We start from the raw sequence: 19,356 nt of genomic DNA on the forward strand, positions 1-19,356 counted from the left end.
GCCTCACACCCTAAACACACGGTTATTTTTGGTTTTTCACAGCCTGGCCCAAGGCTCAGCTTCTATTCAAATTCCCACATGTGCCAGTTTCAGCAGGTACCCGGACCCTGCGCACTGCCTCTGGGTGGGGTTTGAACTGCCCCGGGTTGGAGCAGTGCCCAGAACCCAGGCCTTGTCCTTGTCCACCTCTGCTCACCCTTTGGTTGCTCGGTGCCACCTGCTCAGTGACAGTCACCTGGGAGGAGCAGCCTGGGTGCCAGCACGATGCAGGACCCACACGACCAGGCTATTTTAAGAACAGTATTTTAGGAAAAGCATCACGGCTGGGTTTCAACTACCAAGATCACAGCCAAGCCTCCTTGCCTCTGACTTTGGAGGAGGCTTCAGCCACTGTTTGTCCTTTGAGCTTTAAAGAAAAGCCTTGAGGAGGCCGAGAGGCTAGACGCAGGGAACCGTGCGCGGCCTGGAAGCCGAGACCTGCAGAGGGACCTCAGGCCCCTAGGTACCCAGCACCCGCTGAGAGCCAGCACAGTATGAAGGACTCAGTGCACAGATGTTGACCACACCCACCTCCACCCCACACCCCCTCAAGTCCCTGCAGCCAGGATCAGGGCACCTCTGAGCTGTGCCTCTTTCATCTGTGGCCTGGGGACTCCCGGGCCCACCTTGTGCAGTCACCATACACGAATGAGACAGAGCCCCGAAGCCATCCCACCCTGAGGGCAGACCTCCACAGGGGTCAGAGAACACTTCTGCAGTGTCAGCAAGGTCAGGTCATCCCATGAGGGGATGGGGTTCCCTCTCCACTGGGCTGTGGCCCCATGGTGGTTCATCTTTAATGTGAAGGTGACAAAGACACAATTCCCTGGTTTGTCTGTGGTTGGTTACTTCGATTCGGTTAGTTGACCTACCCTGAATAGGAGCATTACCCATCCAATAGGGTGGAGTCCCACACTGCATTCAAAAGAAGGGAGCCAGCTGAGCGCCAGCATCCTTCGCTCTCTGCTTCCTGACTGCAGATGCGTGTGACCAGCCTCCTCACACCATGCACCAAGACTTTCCCATGACAGAAGTGTACCCTCCTTACACTCAAGCCAAAATAAAGCTTTTCTCGCTTAAATTAACTTTGCCAAGTATTTTCTCTCGACAACAAGGAAGTAATGCAGCCCTCCTGACACATGCAGGCCTGGGCACGTGACCTTTACCTCGCTCTCTATTCTGCCAGCTCCACAGCCTCAACACTTAACTCCCACCACACCCAACACCATTTTCTGCCTTGCTTCCAGCCTCCTCTGTGGTGCCACTCAGAAGCCCAAATCCAACGACGTCTTTCCCTTCCTCTGAAACCTTTCATAGGGTCCCAATCTCCTCAGGATATAGGGTACAACCTCTTTAAGTTTGACAGGAAAACCAGGATCAATAGAAGAAGAAGAAGAAGAAGAAGAAGAAGAAGAAGAAGAAGAAGAAGAAGAAGAAGAAGAAGACAACGAACCCTCAACCAACCTCAAAAGCAAACACCCCAACTCAAGCACAGCTGAAGGACTGAAACACATTTCTCCAAAGATGCGCAGTGGCCAAGATGCCCATGAAAACCTGCTCGATATAATCAGGCAGCCCAACAGCGCAAATCAAAGTCACCATGACATCTACTTCATGCCAATTAGGGTGGCTATTTTTCAAAGGGGAGTCAGAGAATAATAAGTGTTAGCAAGGATGGGGACAAATCCTCGTGCGCTGCTAGTGGGCATGTCCAATGCTGCAACCATTGTGGAAAGACAATCTGGCTGCTCTTTGAACAAATAAATCTAGAACTACTGCGTGTGCCAACAACTCCACTTCTAGGTCTGTTCACACAATAGGCTGGTGCTGCGACTTGCACAAATCTTGATCCAACAGTAGTTAATAAAAGGCAAGGGGTGGAAACAAACTAAGTGGTGTGTGCTTATCCACAGATGGGTAGAAAAACAAACTGGTGTGTGTGTGTGTGTGTGTGTGTGTGTGTGTGTGTGTGTGTGTGTGTGTGTGTGTGTTAATGTGAAATAAATGTAATAACGGCAAATGTGAGCGACAATGCAGAGGAGCTCCCAAAACCGCAACAGTAGTGAGTGGAGGTCAGTGCGACCAGAGCAGAAGGCATGGAAAGCCAACAGGAATGGAAGTCAGGATGGTGAGTCCCGGAGGGCGAGAACCCAGAGGACGCTGCCCTTGGTTCCTGCTCAGATGGGAGGCTGAGAAGGTTCACAGCAGTAGAGCAGTCTGGCCTGGCCTTCTTTAGCAGAATGGCTGCGGCAGCCCTGAGGAGATAAGACTGACGATGGCTGAAGACAGAGCCCAAGACAGGCCCATAGAGCTGCAGTGCCACACGGTGATACCAAGCGGTGGGAAAGCAGGACACCAGAAGTGAACCCACCGGGTTAGCGGATGGATGGGATGGATGCGCACAGAGCTGACTGGGGCCATGAGGCAGAGATACTTGAAGGGCAAAGCTGTCTGTGGTGGCTACTCTCGGTTGTCACTTTAACTACGTCTGGAATTAACTAAAACCCAAATGGCTGGGTAAACCTGGTAGGGATTTCTTTTTCCTTAATTAAATCATTGAAGTAGGAAGACCCACTTTTAATCTGAATCTTTGAGATGGGAAGATACATCTTTAACCCAGACCTTTTGAGGTTGGAAGACACACTCTAATCTCGGCTACACCTTCGACCGGTACCCTATAAAAAGGACATAGAAGAAGGAAGCTTGCTCTCTCTTTGCCTGCTCCTTCTCGCTCTCGCCTTGCCAGCAAGTCCATCCCTCCAGTGTCACTAGAATCTCCTTCTTCAGGATTCTGATATACTGAAGTCCAGCTGAGACAGCCAGCCTCACGGACTGAACAACTACTGGGTTCTTGGGCCTCTGCTGGTAGACAGCCATTGTTGGGCTAACTGGACCACAGCCTGTAAGCCATTCTAATAAACCCCATGTGTGTGTGTGTGTGTGTGTGTGTGTGTGTGTGTGTGTGTGTGTGTGTGGTGTATATAGATATATCCCTAATGTGTGTGTACTTAGACATGTGTGTATAGATCACATATGCATAAATATAACATCTGTGTGTGCGTGCACATGTGTGTGTGTGTGTGTGTGTGTGTGTGTGTGTATGTCCTGTAAGTTGTGTCCTGCTGGAGACCCCTGACTAATGCAGTAAAGTGGGAAGGAGCATAGCGTTGGTGTGACGGTGATGGAGGCTCAGATTCTGGGTAAGGTGGACAAGTGCAGATACCAGTGAGTTTGGAGCACAAACGAGGAGCCAGACTGCAGATACCTGACAGGGAGTTAAACAGAGAGGCCGAGGCCGGGCAGCCAACAGAAGGAAAGCAAGGACAGAGCCACAGCCTTACCAGACTTAGAGGAAGGAGAGGAAACGGGAAGAGAAGGCCCAGCCCAGAGGGCAGAGAAAGCTGCCAAGAGTGAGTACGAGGTGTGACAGCCAGCAGCAAGATGGGTGGTGATCAGCTAGGGCGAGCTGCTGGCTGGGGTCAAGCCCACACTTGGTACCACGGAGGGCACAGCCTTGGAAGACTGCTTTAGTGGCATGCAGAGGGGCTCATGGAGACAAACAGTTCTGGAGTTTGCTGCGTTCAAAACTCGGGGCGGGGGGCTCCAAACTGCCTGGGCTCGGCTGTATCTGGCAGCCAGGGCCTTGGGAGTTGCTGTTTTGGGAGATGACATTCTCTGGCCACTCCTAGCTTGGTTCTGTTTAGAAAAAGCCAAGAGGCCTTTTCTGAAAACAGTCTGTCTGGTAGCTTAGGTGTCTGGCAAACGGGTTTAAAAGTTGGAAAGGCCTGAGTACAAATTGGAGCTCTAAGGCTGACCAACGCTATGTGAGTGCTCCTTCACCAGAGCCCAGTTCATGATCTCTCAGAGGAGTGGATGGAAGGCCATGGGATGGGGCCTGGGATATGCTGGTGGCACCATTTGCTGGCCCACAGTCAGCAAACCGTCCGATAACTCTGTTTCTTACAGCTGTGTGTGCCCAGCCTCTTGGCTGCTGTGTCTGTGCTGACTGCTGGGCTGCGCATCTTGGACCCCTGTGTCTGCTGTGTGTGACTTGGTTTACTGACTCCTGTCTGTTTCCTTCAGAGGGTGCTGAACAGACTATGGCTGCCGCGGGTCCTCACCTTGCACTTGGGTCTGCGCAGGCTAGTCTGCTTCTGATTGTGCTGCCTGATGCTCGAAGCTCTGCACGCACTCTCGTGTCCTAGGTAAGGTCTGCTAGCCCCTTCCAGCACCTCTCCTGCTTTCTCCACCACTCTCTACCCCGAAGGCAGAGGGATCTACAGTAACGTTCCCTCCATACTCAGAATACAGGATGGTCCATCGTCACTGCGCAGGCCTCCAGCTAACTTGTCACCTCCCAAGCACTCTGTTTAAAATAAGCCCCTCCCTAGCCCCCTGAAAATGCTGTTTTTATTTTCTTCTCAGTATTTGTCACAGTTTATAACTATTTTATTCTTTGTTCTTTCCAGTCTGAGTTGCAAATATACCAGGCTCTAGATATCACACCCATCTCTCCAGTCTTCCAAAATCCCAGCGCCATACCCTAAAGGACCACAGTGCCACACCTTCTCTCTCCAGAGTCCTCCAAGATTTCAGACCCCAAGGATGACAAGCCATAGGTGGTATGAGTGACTCTTCCCACCCTGTCCAACCCCCTGCCTGTCTCTCACTTGCCTCCCTCACAAAAGTCCCACCTCATTCCTTGCTGACCCTAATGCAACTCCTGTGCTGCCTGGAGCTCCTGCGGCTGGCTCTACAGTTCAGGCTGCCATCCTCTTGTGACACTGCTCCAGCCCCATCCTTAGTACCCGCTCTCAAAGGTGACCCTCAGACTCTTTATTCTCTTCCTCCAAAAGCAACTTAAAGGAGAAAAGGGTTTGATTGGCTCACACTTCCAGGTGCTCACACTCCCAGGTGCTCGCACTTCCGGGTGCTCACACTTCCGGGTGATCACACTCCTGGGTGCTCACAACTCCAGGTGCTCACACTTCCAGGTGCTCACACTTATGGGTTACAGTCCGTCACTGCAGGGACACTAACAGGAACCCCAGCAGCTGGTGGCATCACATCCACAGCCAAGGACAGAGAGAAATTGCTGCCTGCTAAGCTTTCTCCTGCCTAGGGCATGGTGCCACCCTCAGTGGGCTGGGAGTTCCTACATCAGTTAACAATCAAGACAACGCCCCACAGACATCCCAAACCTAGCCAATCCCTCATTCAGGCTCTCTTTTTGGGTGATTCCAGATTATAGCAAGTTGACATTTAAAACTATCACACCTCACCTCCATCCCTCCGTCCTCTGGATTTCCTGTCAACATACAACCATCTCTAAAAGTTCCTCTTGACCTTACTCCTCTCCAACCACCTCCTCATGCTCCTTCGACAGCAGCTGCACTGAGGCAAAGCATGAGCTCAGTGTGGACCACAGTGGACGCCCACTGCCTGGGGCTCGGGGACAGTGTGGACCACAGTGGACGCACACTGCCTGGGGCTGGGGAACAGTGTGGACCAGAGTGAGCGCCACACTGCCTGGGGCTGGGGAACAGTGTGGACCAGAGTGAGCACCACACTGCCTGGGGCTCGGGGACAGTGTGGACCACAGTGGACGCCCACTGCCTGGGGCTTGGGGACAGTGTGGACCACAGTGGACGCCCACTGCCTGGGGCTGGGGAACAGTGTGGACCAGAGTGAGCGCCACACTGCCTGGGGCTGGGGAACAGTGTGGACCAGAGTGAGCACCACACTGCCTGGGCTCGGGACAGTGTGGACCACAGTGGACGCCCACTGCCTGGGGCTTGGGGACAGTGTGGACCACAGTGGACGCCCACTGCCTGGGGCTGGGGAACAGTGTGGACCAGAGTGAGCGCCACACTGCCTGGGGCTGGGGAACAGTGTGGACCAGAGTGAGCACCACACTGCCTGGGGCTCGGGGACAGTGTGGACCACAGTGGATGCCCACTGCCTGGGGCTCGGGGACAGTGTGGACCAGAGTGAGCGCCACACTGCCTGGGGCTCGGGGACAGTGTGGACCACAGTGGATGCCCACTGCCTGGGGCTCGGGGACAGTGTGGACCACAGTGGACGCCCACTGCCTGGGGCTCGGGGACAGTGTGGACCAGAGTGAGCGCCACACTGCCTGGGGCTCGGGGACAGTGTGGACCACAGTGGACGCCCACTGCCTGGGGCTTGGGGACAGTGTGGACCACAGTGGACGCACACTGCCTGGGGCTGGGGAACAGTGTGGACCAGAGTGAGCGCCACACTGCCTGGGGCTGGGGAACAGTGTGGACCAGAGTGAGTGCCACACTGCCTGGGGCTCGGGGACAGTGTAGACCACAGTGGGCGCCACACTGCCTGGGGCTCGGGGACAGTGTGGACCAGAGTGGGCGCCACACTGTCTGGGGCTCAGGGACAGTGTGGACCACAGTGGACGCACACTGCCTGGGGCTCGGGGACAGTGTGGACCAGAGTGGGTGCCACACTGCCTGGGGCTCGGGGACAGTGTAGACCACAGTGGGCGCCACACTGCCTGGGGCTCGGGGACAGTGTGGACCAGAGTGGGCGCCACACTGTCTGGGGCTCAGGGACAGTGTGGACCACAGTGGACGCACACTGCCTGGGGCTCGGGGACAGTGTGGACCAGAGTGGGTGCCACACTGCCTGGGGCTTGGGGACAGTGTGGACCAGAGTGGGCGCCACACTGTCTGGGGCTCGGGGACAGTGTGGACCAGAGTGGACACCACACTGCCTGGAGCTCGGGGACAGTGTGGACCAGAGTGGGCACCACCCTCCCTGGAGCTTGGGGACAGTGTAGACCAGAGTGAGCACCACACTGCCTGGGGCTCAGGGACAGTGTGGACCAGAGTGGGCATCACACTCCCTGGGGCTCGGGGACAGTGTGGACCAGAGTGGGCATCACACTCCCTGGGGCTCGGGGACAGTGTGGACCAGAGTGGGCACCACACTTCCTGGGGCTCGGGAACAGTGTGGACCAGAGTGGGCACCACACTGCCTGGGGCTCGGGGACAGTGTGGACCAGAGTGGGCACCACACTGCACAGGGCTCGGGAACAGTGTGGACCAGAGTGGGCACCACACTTCCTGGGGCTCGGGAACAGTGTGGCTTTCACTTGACCCTCAAGCTGTCTGAAGCTCTTGAAGCATGAAGCTCGCCCCCTCCCCCTCCTGTGAGGCGGCAGCTGACAGTCCCCAGCAGCCACCCTGGCACAGCGCACTGCAGAGAAAGTGCTGGCACCACAGATGGTGGAGATGTGGAAGAGCCAAAATAGCCAGGTGGTTGGAGGGATCCCTGAGGCCCAAGGATACAGGCAGGGCCACAGAGCTAGACCCGGGTCCTGGAGCCACAGCCTGAAAGGGCTCAGACCCAGGTGTCTTGTCTGCCTGTCCACAATGTATGGCCTGGGGAGGGATTGTTTCCCTGTTTGCTCTCTGGGGTCCCCGTAGCATCGAGTCTCCACTGTCAGCACTTAGGAAGGCATCCCCGGGCTTCCAGAAGCCTTAGGAGTTCCTGGTGGAAGCCTGTGTTGTTCTGAGAAGCAAACAGGGCCCAGCGAGGGAAGGGCATGCCAAGGCCCTCCGCCCCCTCCCATCCTTGGGCCTCCCTGAGAGTAGAGGTCAAGAAATACAAGAGGCATCAGGGTCAGGCATCAGTGCCACTGTCCCGGTGCTGCCCAACCAGGAGAGCCAGAGCAGCACCAAAGCCTCCCAAAGCCCTGGCCAGGACTCCCGGCGTTCCCTCCCCAGCAAGAGTCTACAAGAGGCCTGAAAAGGCTGCTTGTTTCCCTAGGTCTCTTCTCCAGCACCCAATCACAGCCTTTATCCAAAGACCACGTAAAGCATAAACTGAGGTCAGACACTTCATTCACTAAATAGCTCGGCTAGTCAGGGATTCTTCCAGAAGTAAGCAGAAAGCTCACTCTTTCTATACTTAATTATAGGAAACAATCATCTCAAATGGATATTTTACTATTTGTGTTTATTGGCAATCTAGTTGCTTTCAGAGGCATTCATAAAGGGTCCTGAGGCCTTCTAAAAATCTGAATTATCAAGATGCAGTCATTAACTTGTAAAAGCATCTTCCAGTCTAATAGGTCACCTGACAGGGTCCTGCTCAGAGCTCCACCCCCCAGGTCCCAAAGGGTGCTGTGACCTGGCATACCCTTTCCCCCTGCCCCCCTCTGTTCCTTGCACCTTCATCTGAGGCAGGTGGACGCCCTTGCAGGTCACACAGACAAAGCACAGACCTGGCATCTGCCTAATGCCGATGCAGGCCTCCGGAACATTCCTTTGCCATGTTCTCCACCTCTCCCGACTACGCTCTGTCCCACGCACACAGAGCTAACAGCTCAACTCAGGGCTCTTTGCTTCCTCCACTTCCTGTGAACTTTCCCTGCAGTGCCAACCAGAGCTTTTGTTCCCTGCGTGGGTCCCTTAGAATCTCAACTGAGTATGGCAGAGTCCCAGCCCCGGTGGGATATGCCAATCCAGCCCCTCTTTTTCGGGGTTGGCCTCTTCCATTCCAAATAAATGCCCAGCATGGCAGCCTGTGCTCCTTCACTCCTGCCCTCGGCCCCAGTTCCAGCCCTCACACCTATGACAGCGCTACTCAAATCACTTGTAAGCATCGCCACTAATGTTCTGTTTTATTCTCTGCCTCCACCGCACAGCCTCGACAAGAGAGCTGAGCTTATTATGGGCTACCACAAATCCTTCCTGGAAGGGGAGAGAAAGTAAAACCCAAGTAAATGAATAAGCTATCAGGAAAGGAAAAAGAATTCCACAAAGTCGACAATTTGATGGTTTGGTTTCCGGAAGTAGAAATCCTAGTTTGTAAATGGAATGGAGCCAGAGGGGAAAGGCCTGTGGCTCCTTCACCTGGGGGACAGACCCCCTACCCTCAAAGGCTGGGGTTGGGGACAGAGGAGGAAGTGGCTGCTCAGGGAGCCCAGGCTGAGTCAGGTGTGCCCACCCCAGCTGCGATCTCAGCCGGGCCTCAAATCTTGGAGTCTCTTCTCCAAGCTGACATCTTCCTCATAATTAATGAGCTGGTTCTCTACACCTGGGCCTCAGGTGGTTCTGAAAGACCAACAGGGCTGGATTCGTTCTGTTTTGGTCAGATAAACAATGAGAGAAATAAAGTGTGCACCCGCCTTCAGTTGCATTTCTAGGATGAATGCCACAATCCAGTAAAATACCGATTTCTGTACTTTTTACATAACCTGTAATAAGCGTTTGTAATGGAAAAAATAAACCGCAGTCTTAGAAATCTCTGATCCAAACAGATCTTTTTATCCAGGATTTTAAGGACAACCCATTGCCCAAGGCATGACTAAAGTTAACTAGAAGTTTCTCAGACCCAAACACTGCAGCAGGTGTATGAAGCAATCCCCAATTTTTCTTCAAGCCCTGGTCAGGACAGAATCAGCTCCCATCTTCCTCCTCCCGACACTCCAAACTCAGACTTCCTGTAACTCTTCAAAGTCCCCACCCCCACCCTTGACCCTGGCATTATCTCCCAGATGCCAGCTCCGTGCCACCAGTGGCTCCTCTGGGCTCTCCAGCCCTCCAGCATCTGTGCCCTGGGCTCCTACACATGGCTGAGTGTGGGGCTCACAGATGAGTGAGCTTACAGGGCCCTGTGTATATACAGTGTGGTAGAGCTTTCGGGAGAAGCATTACCCTTTCCCTGCCTCTCCTTTCTGCAACTTCCTTCTCCTTCTCATCCTTTCTTCCATTGGGAGGCCGCTGCCTGCAGAAAGCCTTCCATGGCCTTCCCTGGCCTGGCCAGCAGCCTGCCTGAGGATCCCGTCAAAGCCTGCCCTCCCCAGCACGTTGGTTTCTGTAATTGTTTATATAGTAAGCAGGCTTCTCTCTCACACCAAGCAAATAAACTCAGAAAGCATTGATGAGCCAACCTTGCTTACCTATAATCCTCAGACACTCAAGAAAGAGACACTAAGGAAACAGAAACAGAAAACAGAGAAAGCGAGAAGGGACAAGAGACGCAGAGGAGAGCATCTGTGAAGAAGTTTGTTGGTGGCCCTCACGTGACTGCCTCCTGGCACCTCTTCCAGGACTCCAGAGCAGGGCTCCTTCTCTGCTTCACGGGAGCCTCGGGCACGCGCTCAGACTTGAGTCAGCCACCAGCAAACGAAGCCTCTGTCTAGAATGTGGGGAGTCCAGCTCGATGGACCTAAAGTCTGACTTCAGGGTGGGCATCTAAGCAGATGGGAAAATGTCTATCACGGTCTCTTTGGGTGAAGGGCACACGGGGGCTTCTACTCTCTCTGCAGATTTAAATTTTTTCAAACTAAAATATATATATTTAAAGAAAACAGGCAATGGAAAATAGTATTAGATGTCAGGAGAGAAACTGGCAGAAACTGAAATTATATATATATATATATATGGAGAGAAACAGACAGACAGAGACAGAGAGAAACAGACAGAGACAGAAAGGCAGAGACAGGGACAGACAGAGAGACAGAGACAGACAGAATGGCGGGCAGGAGGAAGGAAGCGTGCTTGCTGCTCTTTCAAAGGACCTGAGTTCAGTTCCCAGCACCCATTCCAAGTTACTCAAGCTGCAGGGGATCCAGCGCCCTCTTCTGGCTTCCACAGGCACCCACACTCACATACACACATACAAACATACACATAATTAAAAATAAAAATAAATAAATCTACAGGAGAAAACAAGGAACATCAGAGACGGTGCCTCTGACACCAGCACAGCACGGCCCGCCCCCGGTCAGATGTCCACGCTCTTTGTGATCTGCATGTTTGCATTGGATGTGAGGTTTATACGTATGCCTCATTCCACAAGAACTGAGTTAGTGAGTAACACATTTCTGAAGAGAATGTTTTATCAACAAGGAGGGACTCCTAAGCTGGCTCAGCAAGTGCCCAGGAATATTCCAGAAGCCACTCTGAAGTGCCTAGCTCTCCTTCCTGGATGCCATTTTCCAGCTGAGGCCCCAGCTGCCTCACACACAAGTTCAAGTGTAATTGATATAAAACCCTTACTTCTGAAAAAAAAATCATAAAAAAAAGCTAGACTGGGTCCCTTTGCTCCTTGGCAATTATTCTCTCTTCAAATAGACAATTTTTCACCATTAACCGGATGGGGGAATTTTCATCTGTAAGATGATCCATCTAGAAAATAATGTAGTGGCCACCATAATTCCCATTTCCTAGGCATGCTGGGCAATTTTTTATTTCGAGGAAAGCTGGGGAGGTCGTTTTCTGTAGCTGGATGCATTCTCGTGCTCAAATCACTTCTGAACTGCTTCCACTGCAAAGCGGAATTACACTTCTGAGAGACGAACCGCATAGCCCGGCCCCTTTGGGAAGATAATTTTCAAAATAAAAATAATGATGATGAATAATCTCTTCTTTGATGTGTGGTGACAGACCTCGCCTCGCCTCTCACACTGCCTGTTCACGCTCAAGGAACAACACTGATGCTTCGGGAAATCTAGAAGCTTCTTAGTGTTGCCTCTTTGACCCAGAGCATGGCTTTGATCTCACTGGTATATGAGAATCACCGTTCTTTATTTGTATGTTTGCATGTGTGCAAGTACATGGAGGGGGCCGTGTTTGCATGCGTGTGCGTTGTGTGTGAGTCTGTGTTTGTGTGCATCTGTGTGTGCACACATGTGGTTCTGTGCTTTTGTGCATCTGTGTGCGCACATGTGTGTGCACATGTGTGTGTGCATGTGTAGGCCAGGAATAACCTTTGCTGTCATTTCTTAGCACTATTATATTAGCACCATGAATGAGGGTTTTTTTTTTTTTTTTTTTTTTTTGAGCTTATGATTTCATAGGACAAGTCCATAGTAGCAAGGCAGAGGCAACAGGCAGGCATGAAGGATGCATCGGGAAGCTAAGGACCACAGGCACAAGGCAGGGAAAGCAAACTAGAAATGGCGTGAGTCTTCTAACTCAAAGCCCACCTCCACCCTCCAGTGGCACACCTCCTCCGAGTAGCCCTCACTTTCTAACCCTTCACAAACAGCACAGCCACGAGGAACCAAGTGTTCAGATGCGTGAGCCTGTGGGGGACTTTCTCACTCACCACCACAGCCATCAGCCCGGGGGGGGGGGAGGGGAGAGTTGGCTTTGGTTCTCTCACTGTCCTGGAACTCATTGGTTGGGCCAGATGCCTGCCACGAGGCTCAGGGATCCTGCCTCTGTCCCCTCGACAAGGCTTGGACCACAAGCACTACACCACCATGCCCGGCTGTCTTCTCTTAAAGCCAGGCTCCTGGGCCTTGAACTCAGGTCATGATGATTGCAACCACACATCAAACACTTTACCAACCATACCATCTCCTAGCCGAAAAGTCATTACCATTAAAAACAACAACAACAAGCCAGGTGTGGTGGTACACGCCCTTAATCCCAGCACTCGGGAGGCAGAGGCAAGTGGATCCCTGTGAGTTCGAGGCCAGCCTATTCTACAAAGCAAGTCCAGGACAGCCAAGGCTACACAGAGAAACCCTGTCTCAAAAAACCAAAACAACAACAACAACAAAGCAGTATCTTCTGGGCCAGTGGGATGGCTCAGTGGGTAAAGGCCTTTTTGCTAAGCATGGCAACTTGAGTTAAATCCCTAGGGGGTGACACGTAATAAACGCACAGGAAAGCATCTCTATGGCCTTCCGTGGCCACCACCCTATTACCCTGGGGATTACTGAAACCCAAAGAAACTTAGGGGTTCCCACTCACCCATTTTCACTGTTCCTGACACTGATAAAATCCAGAAACTCCTCTGTCTGCTGCAGACCTGGAGTGCTGTGGTTGTTGGGTTGCGGTCTCTATGGAGGTGGGGCCCGAAGGAGATGTCTATAGGCTGTGCTGAGACCATGGCCCTGAGAAGAGGCTAACGATGGCTCCTCCCACTATGCGGGCTTCCTGTCGGGTGGGAGCCTCTCTCCCTTGTGCTCAGCATGAGCCTTAGTACACCATCTGCTTGTGAGGCCCTCATCAGAGCTCAGCAGACGCTGAAGGCCATGAGCCTTCAGACCTGTAGCTGGGGCTGGGAAGATGGCTCGGTGGTTAAAACACTTGACATACAAGTGTGAGGACCAGAATTCAGGTCCCCAGAACCTACCGAGAGGGCGGGTGGGCGTGGCAACCTGCTGTAAGCTCCAGTGTTTGGAAGGTGGGAATGGGGATCTCTGTGAGTTCAAGGCCAGCCTGGTCTACAAAGTGAGTCCAGGACAGCCAAGGCTACACAGAGAAACCCTGTCTCAAAAAATTAATAATAACAATAACAATGATAACATTTTTTAAAGGACAAGCAGCTGACAAGTTAGGAAACCCCGCTGCACTTGCAGAAGACCAGAGTCCAGCTCCCAGCACCCATGTCAAGTGGCTCACAACTGCCTGTAACTCCAGCTCCAAGAGATCCAACACCTTCTTCTGGCCTCCACTAGCACCTGCACACATGTACATACACCCACATACATACACCATGTACACACCCACACACAGATACCATGTACACACACACATACAGACACCACATATACCACACAACACAGGCTTAGAGTGGCCCTGCTGCACACACACACGCATGTGCACGTGCACACACATGCACACACTCACATGCATACAGCACATATACAGGCTTAGTGTGGCTCTGCTGCACACACACATGCACTTGCACACATGCATACACACACTCACACACATAAACCACACAGGCTTAGTGTGGCCCTGTTGTGCACACACATGTGCACACACATGCATACACACACTCACACACATAAACCACACAGGCTTAATGTGGCCCTGTTGCACACACACACACACTACATACACCACACACAAGCTTAGTGTGGTCCTGTTGCACACACACACACACACATACACACACACACACACACACACACACACACACACACACACACTTACTTTAAAAGGAAAAGTCAAGACTAGGGAAGGTAGAGACAATTTTGCTCTGCCTAGATCAGAAACTCTGTGTGGCTGAGCATGTGGTCCTGTCACTTCACTTTAAAAGTGATCCCATCTTCCAAAATGACTGTAGTTTGTGCCAAGCGGACATAAAACCAGACAGCAGGATATCATCAGAAATCAACAGAAACCAGGACCTCCTGACATGTGAACCCGTTGGAGAAGGCAGGTCACCACGCAGGGTGCTGAGCATTCAGATTTGGGCACGTTCACACACGGGCTAGAGCCGAGGGAGGTACTGACCACGTCAGCAGTTCACTCGGGGTGGGGTGGGGGGGGGCGGGGGATGAGAGTGACAATGAGCAAAGTGATGTGTCCTGGCCTTACGGAATTCAGGGGTCAGCAATCACAAAGGGAAGTGCTGATGAGGAAGGGCCTGCCATCAGCTTTTTACAGCGCTGTTACTCCAACATTGATGTCCTCAAAACCCAAAGCAATCAGAAACTCAATGACCAGCAGACTCAACACATATGCGCACAAACACAAGCAAGTGTGGCTTGGGTCTGGACTTCGTAAATGCACCACCAGTGACCAAAGACAACCTGAGTGGGGCAGGATCTGAGGTCCCTTCTGCCTTGAAAGAAAAAATAATGGTCCTTTCTCACAAGTGCCTGGATGGTCTAGAGAGGTGGCTTGATAGTTAAAAGCACTGGCTGCGTTTGCAGGGGACCTGGGTTTGATTCCCAGCACCCACATGGCAGCTCACAACCATCTGTAACTCCAGTTCTGTGTACTCAACGCCCTCTTCTGGCTTCCACAGGTACTACATGCACATGACGCACACAATGCAGGCGGGACAGTCATCCATAATAAACAAACAAACAAACAAACAAGACTTATTTTAGTACTCGCTTCGGCAGCACGTACACTAAAACTGGAACAATACAGAGAAGATTAGCATGGCCCCTGCTCAAGGACAACACGCAAATTCATGAAGCGTTCCATATTTTTACAAAAATTTAACATCATCCTCAAGTCAGAGCACTTAAATAAAAGTTTGAAAGATTAAAAAAAAAAGAATTATTTTAAAGTGCCTTGAGCCACTTATATCCGAAAAGAGATGAACTAAAGCATTGGGCCCCCTCACTAGAGTCTGCCGGGCTGCCCACCCCCAAAATAAGATGCTCAGAGCAGAAAAATTACTATCAGCCAAGCTTGCCTACGGACACACACACAGGACAGAATCACGTGCCTTATAAGTTTAAAACTAAACAGGCTGTAAAACATACAGATGAACCCACACAAGGTCTTTGTTAATAAATGGGCAAATATAAGAGGCAGAAAGATGTATAACCCTGAACAGTCCTGGATATTCAGCCGGAAAGAGAAGAGAGACCTAGGTTGGGGGTTTTAAGGCCCTTCACCGTGCTCAATCCGTGCCTGCCGTTCCCGGCTAACACTCTGCGAAGCCTTCGCGACTCTGAGTCTCCTCTGCTCTTGCTACAGAATGGAGATTTTTGTTCCTCGTGGCTCAAAAACACTGGGATCCCATTAAAACACACCTGAGGCTTGTGGATGCCCCGAGGGGCTGGGACGATGGATCAGAAGGTAAATTGTGAAGTGCGGAACTGCAGCTCCCTTAAAAAAGGCCAGGTATGGCTGTGAAAAATCTGTAACCCCAGGCCAGAAGGGTAGAGAAATGTAGATCCCCAAAGCCTGCTGTGACTTTTAAAAAAGGACCCTAACAAAGGCCACCTGAGAGGGAGGTTTTATTGTGGCTCCTGGTTTAGAGGTACAGTCCAGGATGAGGAAGCCGTAGCAGGGGCACAAGGCAGCTGGCTCACACTGCACCTGCAGAGCGCTGTGACAGCTGCTGCTCAGCCCAGAGAATGGCGACGCCCACTCTTCAGGTAGGCTGTCCACTGGAATTAGCCTAGTCAGGATAGTCCCTCACAGGTGTGCCCAGAGGCCTGCCTGCTAGGCAACAAAGAGGCAGCGCACGGACAATCAGTGTTACCTATGGCAACCCTCTCCCTCCACCCACAGAGCACCTCCATCTAGACTCTAGACACACACACACGAATGCCCTCAGACTCCTCAGAGAGAGCCCAGTGGTGGAGCATGGCCATCCCACTGGCACTGCCCAGGCCTAGGTTCTGTTCAGAGCTGCAGTAGCTCATGGTGGCACCTAAGGATAGGCGGTTACTCTGTGTCTATGAGGAGGCAGAGCTAACAGGCAGAACAAGATGCAAAGGGACCAATTAATGGCCACAGGGAAGGGAAGATGCTAAGAACGTGGGGGTTGCCGAGATCCAAGTGGACACTCTGGGCACAGCAATCTAATCGCTTCTAATGGGGGCTGAGCTCCCACGTGGGAGGTTGAAGCACTTGAGATGGATGGGGGGGGGTCAGCATACAATAACAGGACTGCACAGAACTGTACCCTTAAAATGCTTCAAATGGCAAGTTTTAGGTTGTGTATATTTTATCACAATACAAGAATATGGAAAGGATGAATAAATAAATACTTGAATAATGTTATGAATATAAAGATCTGAACATGTTCCTATACACAGACATCCAATAAAGATGACTTTATTAAAAATACATGAGTGAAATGGACAGAACTATAGTGTTATAATTGATTTGCTTATAAATATGCACTGATCAGCTGGTGTCTATCAGGTGCCTCAGCTAAATGCATGAGGGACATCAGAGGGCAAGGCAGACATGGTGTGCCACTGGCACAGCCCCAACACTTTAGCAGGAGAAAGAGAAGACAAATAAGACACAGGGGAGGCTGGCAGAGCTGGGTGTTCAGAGAAAGGGTGTGGGGAGGAAATGTAAGGGGTACCCAGAGAGTCCAAGGAGTCAGGCTCCTCATGACCAAGGGGTATCAGATAAGGGCAGAGAGTGGGGCCAACACAGAGGGACAGATGTGGCACTTGCCAACAACAAGCAGAGCCCTAAGCTCTCTCTGGACTCTGTGGAGGGGTAGAAAGCTGCCAGAGGCACAGACTTAGCATTTGATAGGTAGCCAAAGGGTAGCATGGTGCGAGCCGACAAGCAACTGAGGAAGGAACTCGCCCAAGTGTGCTGACATCAAGAAAGGAACAGACAGACATCTTTGCTCAAGTATTAAAGGAAATCTGGGGAAGAGAACATGATGGAGTGCCAACATCCTGTAACAGAAGATCACCATGAATAGGCAAGGGGTGGGTGTGAATAGGCAAGGGGTGGGTGTGAATAGGCAAGGGGTGGGTGTGAATAGGCAAGGGTGGGTGTGAATAGGCAAGGGTGGATGTGAATAGGCAGGGAGTGGGTGTGAATAGGCAAGGGGTGGGTGTGAATAGGCAGTGGGTGGGTGTGAATAGGCAGGGGTGGGTGTGAATAAGCAGGGAGTGGGTATGAATAGGCAGGGGGTGAGTGTGAATAGGCAGGGAGTGGGTGTGAATAGGCAAGGGGTGGGTATGAATAGGCAGGGGATGGGTGTGAATAGGCAGGGGGTGGGTGTGAATAGGCAGGGGTGGGTATGAGTAGGCAGGGGGTGGGTGTAAATAGGCAGGGGGTAGGTGTGAATTGGCAAGGGTGGGTGGATACACAATGGGTAAGGGTGAGGGTGAGGAGAAAGGGGTGGGGGGAATACACAGGGGAATACACAGGGGTGGAGGTGAACTAGGAACCAAAAAGAGCTCAGTGTGTGTGTGTGTGTGTGTATGTGTGTGTGTATAGATAGATAGATAGATATAGATATAGATATAAAGACCTCAAACTGAAAGGCAGGCGGCACGCCAACAGATACTAAGACAGAGGGCTAGTAGATGCTTCTGAAAAGAGCTGTAACTCAAGAAGATAGAATTATCATGAAAAGCTGCTCGCCTAAGAACTTGGCCTCAGAAAATGTAGAGGAACAACTGGCCAAGCCACAGGAAGAAAAAGATAAATCAAAATGTTTTTTGGTTTGGTTTCTTTTTGAGGGGAGACTTTATGATACCCCTCCCAGAAGCTGACAGTGCATGCACGTAAAAACAAAAAAGAAGGAAAAAAACAAAGATAAAAAGATTTATTATGGTTGGGCTAAGAAATTCATAAAGAATTCACCCAAGAGGAGATGTTGGTAGTTTTGAGTGGGGGCAAGGTTCCCAATCATTGTCAGAGAATCAGCATTTACATTTGTGTGACAGAATTTAAAACGATAAACAGCACCGCTGTTGTGGACACGTTAATAAACTGCCTTCTAAAAATCTATATGTGTGCATGGATCTGAGCTGCTCTCAGCCTCAGCTCTGTCTGAGAAGCCTCACTTTGCAGTGGGTTGTGGATCATGCAGATACCAGTCAAAGTGCTAAGTATTATTATTATTATTATTATTATTATTATTATTATTATTATTATTATCTGTGAGTGCTCAGCCGTGGGTAGGTCGACTATACCACCCTCCCACCATCCATCAGAGGCTCAGGGAACACTGCGGAGGAGGGGCGGAAAGAAGGTAAGAGCCAAGAGAAGGGAAGGAGGGCTGTGGAGTGCTGGCCTCTGGCGTGACACAGTGCTGCATCATGAACTCACAGTAGCTGTGGTTATCTGTACAGGATCAAGCCAGGCAAACTTCCAGCGTGGGCAAGCCCCACCCCATGGAGATAGCCGTTGGCAGCTGATGGCAACTGAGAGAGGGACCCCTGGCAGGTGACCCGTGCCCCACAGGCATACGACCAGCACCAACTGGACTCCAAGGTGACCTGGTTTGCCTTTTGTGGCTTCGGGAGGATACTGATGAAAAGCTGCCGCTTTTCATTCCTCACTCTGGAGTTCAGACTGGCCTGAAACTCACTCTGTACCCTACCTAGGCTGGCCTCAGACTCATGCTAATCCTCCTGCCTCCGCCTCTTGAGTGCCAGGATTATAGTCATGAGCCATCATGGCCAGCTCAACATATTTTTCTTTTAATTTGAAAACTCCAAAAAGAGAACAAAGCAGAAAGAAACGTGTGTGCGGTGCAGGAATTAGGAATGAGAAGTTTCTACATTTATTGGTTTTCAGAGTTTTGTCTGTGGCAGGTCCCAGTAAGTGTCACAGTGCGTGGGGCTCACACATAACTCAAGAGGCTACAAGGCCCAGAGCTCCAAAATAGTGTGAGCTACAGAGTGAATCCATCTCTGAAGGAGGGACAGAGAGAAACAGAGACAGAGAAAGAGAGACAAGGTAGGCACCTGGTACCACCAGAACAGAGACCACACTGCCACGAGAGAGAAACAGTTCAGACTGTGGATTCTGCAAACCTAGGTGTGTGCTGAAGCGAACGGCCTCTGAGTCAGAGTAACCAGAGCCCCAAGTCTCCATTTCATGTCACCCTCAGGGCCCCCCCCCCAAACAATCC

The 19,356-nt window shown here is 51.5% G+C and overlaps 1 protein-coding gene and 1 non-coding gene across 13 annotated transcripts in view; one reads left to right on the forward strand and one right to left on the reverse strand.

The window, feature by feature from the left end:
• Positions 1-19,356, reverse strand: part of Camta1 (calmodulin binding transcription activator 1) — an 850,861-nt gene that overhangs the window by 648,186 nt on the left and 183,319 nt on the right. The gene's annotated exons all lie outside the window — the stretch shown is intronic.
• On the forward strand, positions 14,884-14,990 carry LOC127212122 (U6 spliceosomal RNA). Its single transcript, XR_007833505.1, has one exon. It is a non-coding gene; the product is annotated as a U6 spliceosomal RNA (small nuclear RNA).

Source organism: Acomys russatus, chromosome 29 (assembly GCF_903995435.1).
Source record: "Acomys russatus chromosome 29, mAcoRus1.1, whole genome shotgun sequence".
NCBI classification, from domain to species: Eukaryota; Metazoa; Chordata; class Mammalia; order Rodentia; family Muridae; genus Acomys; species Acomys russatus.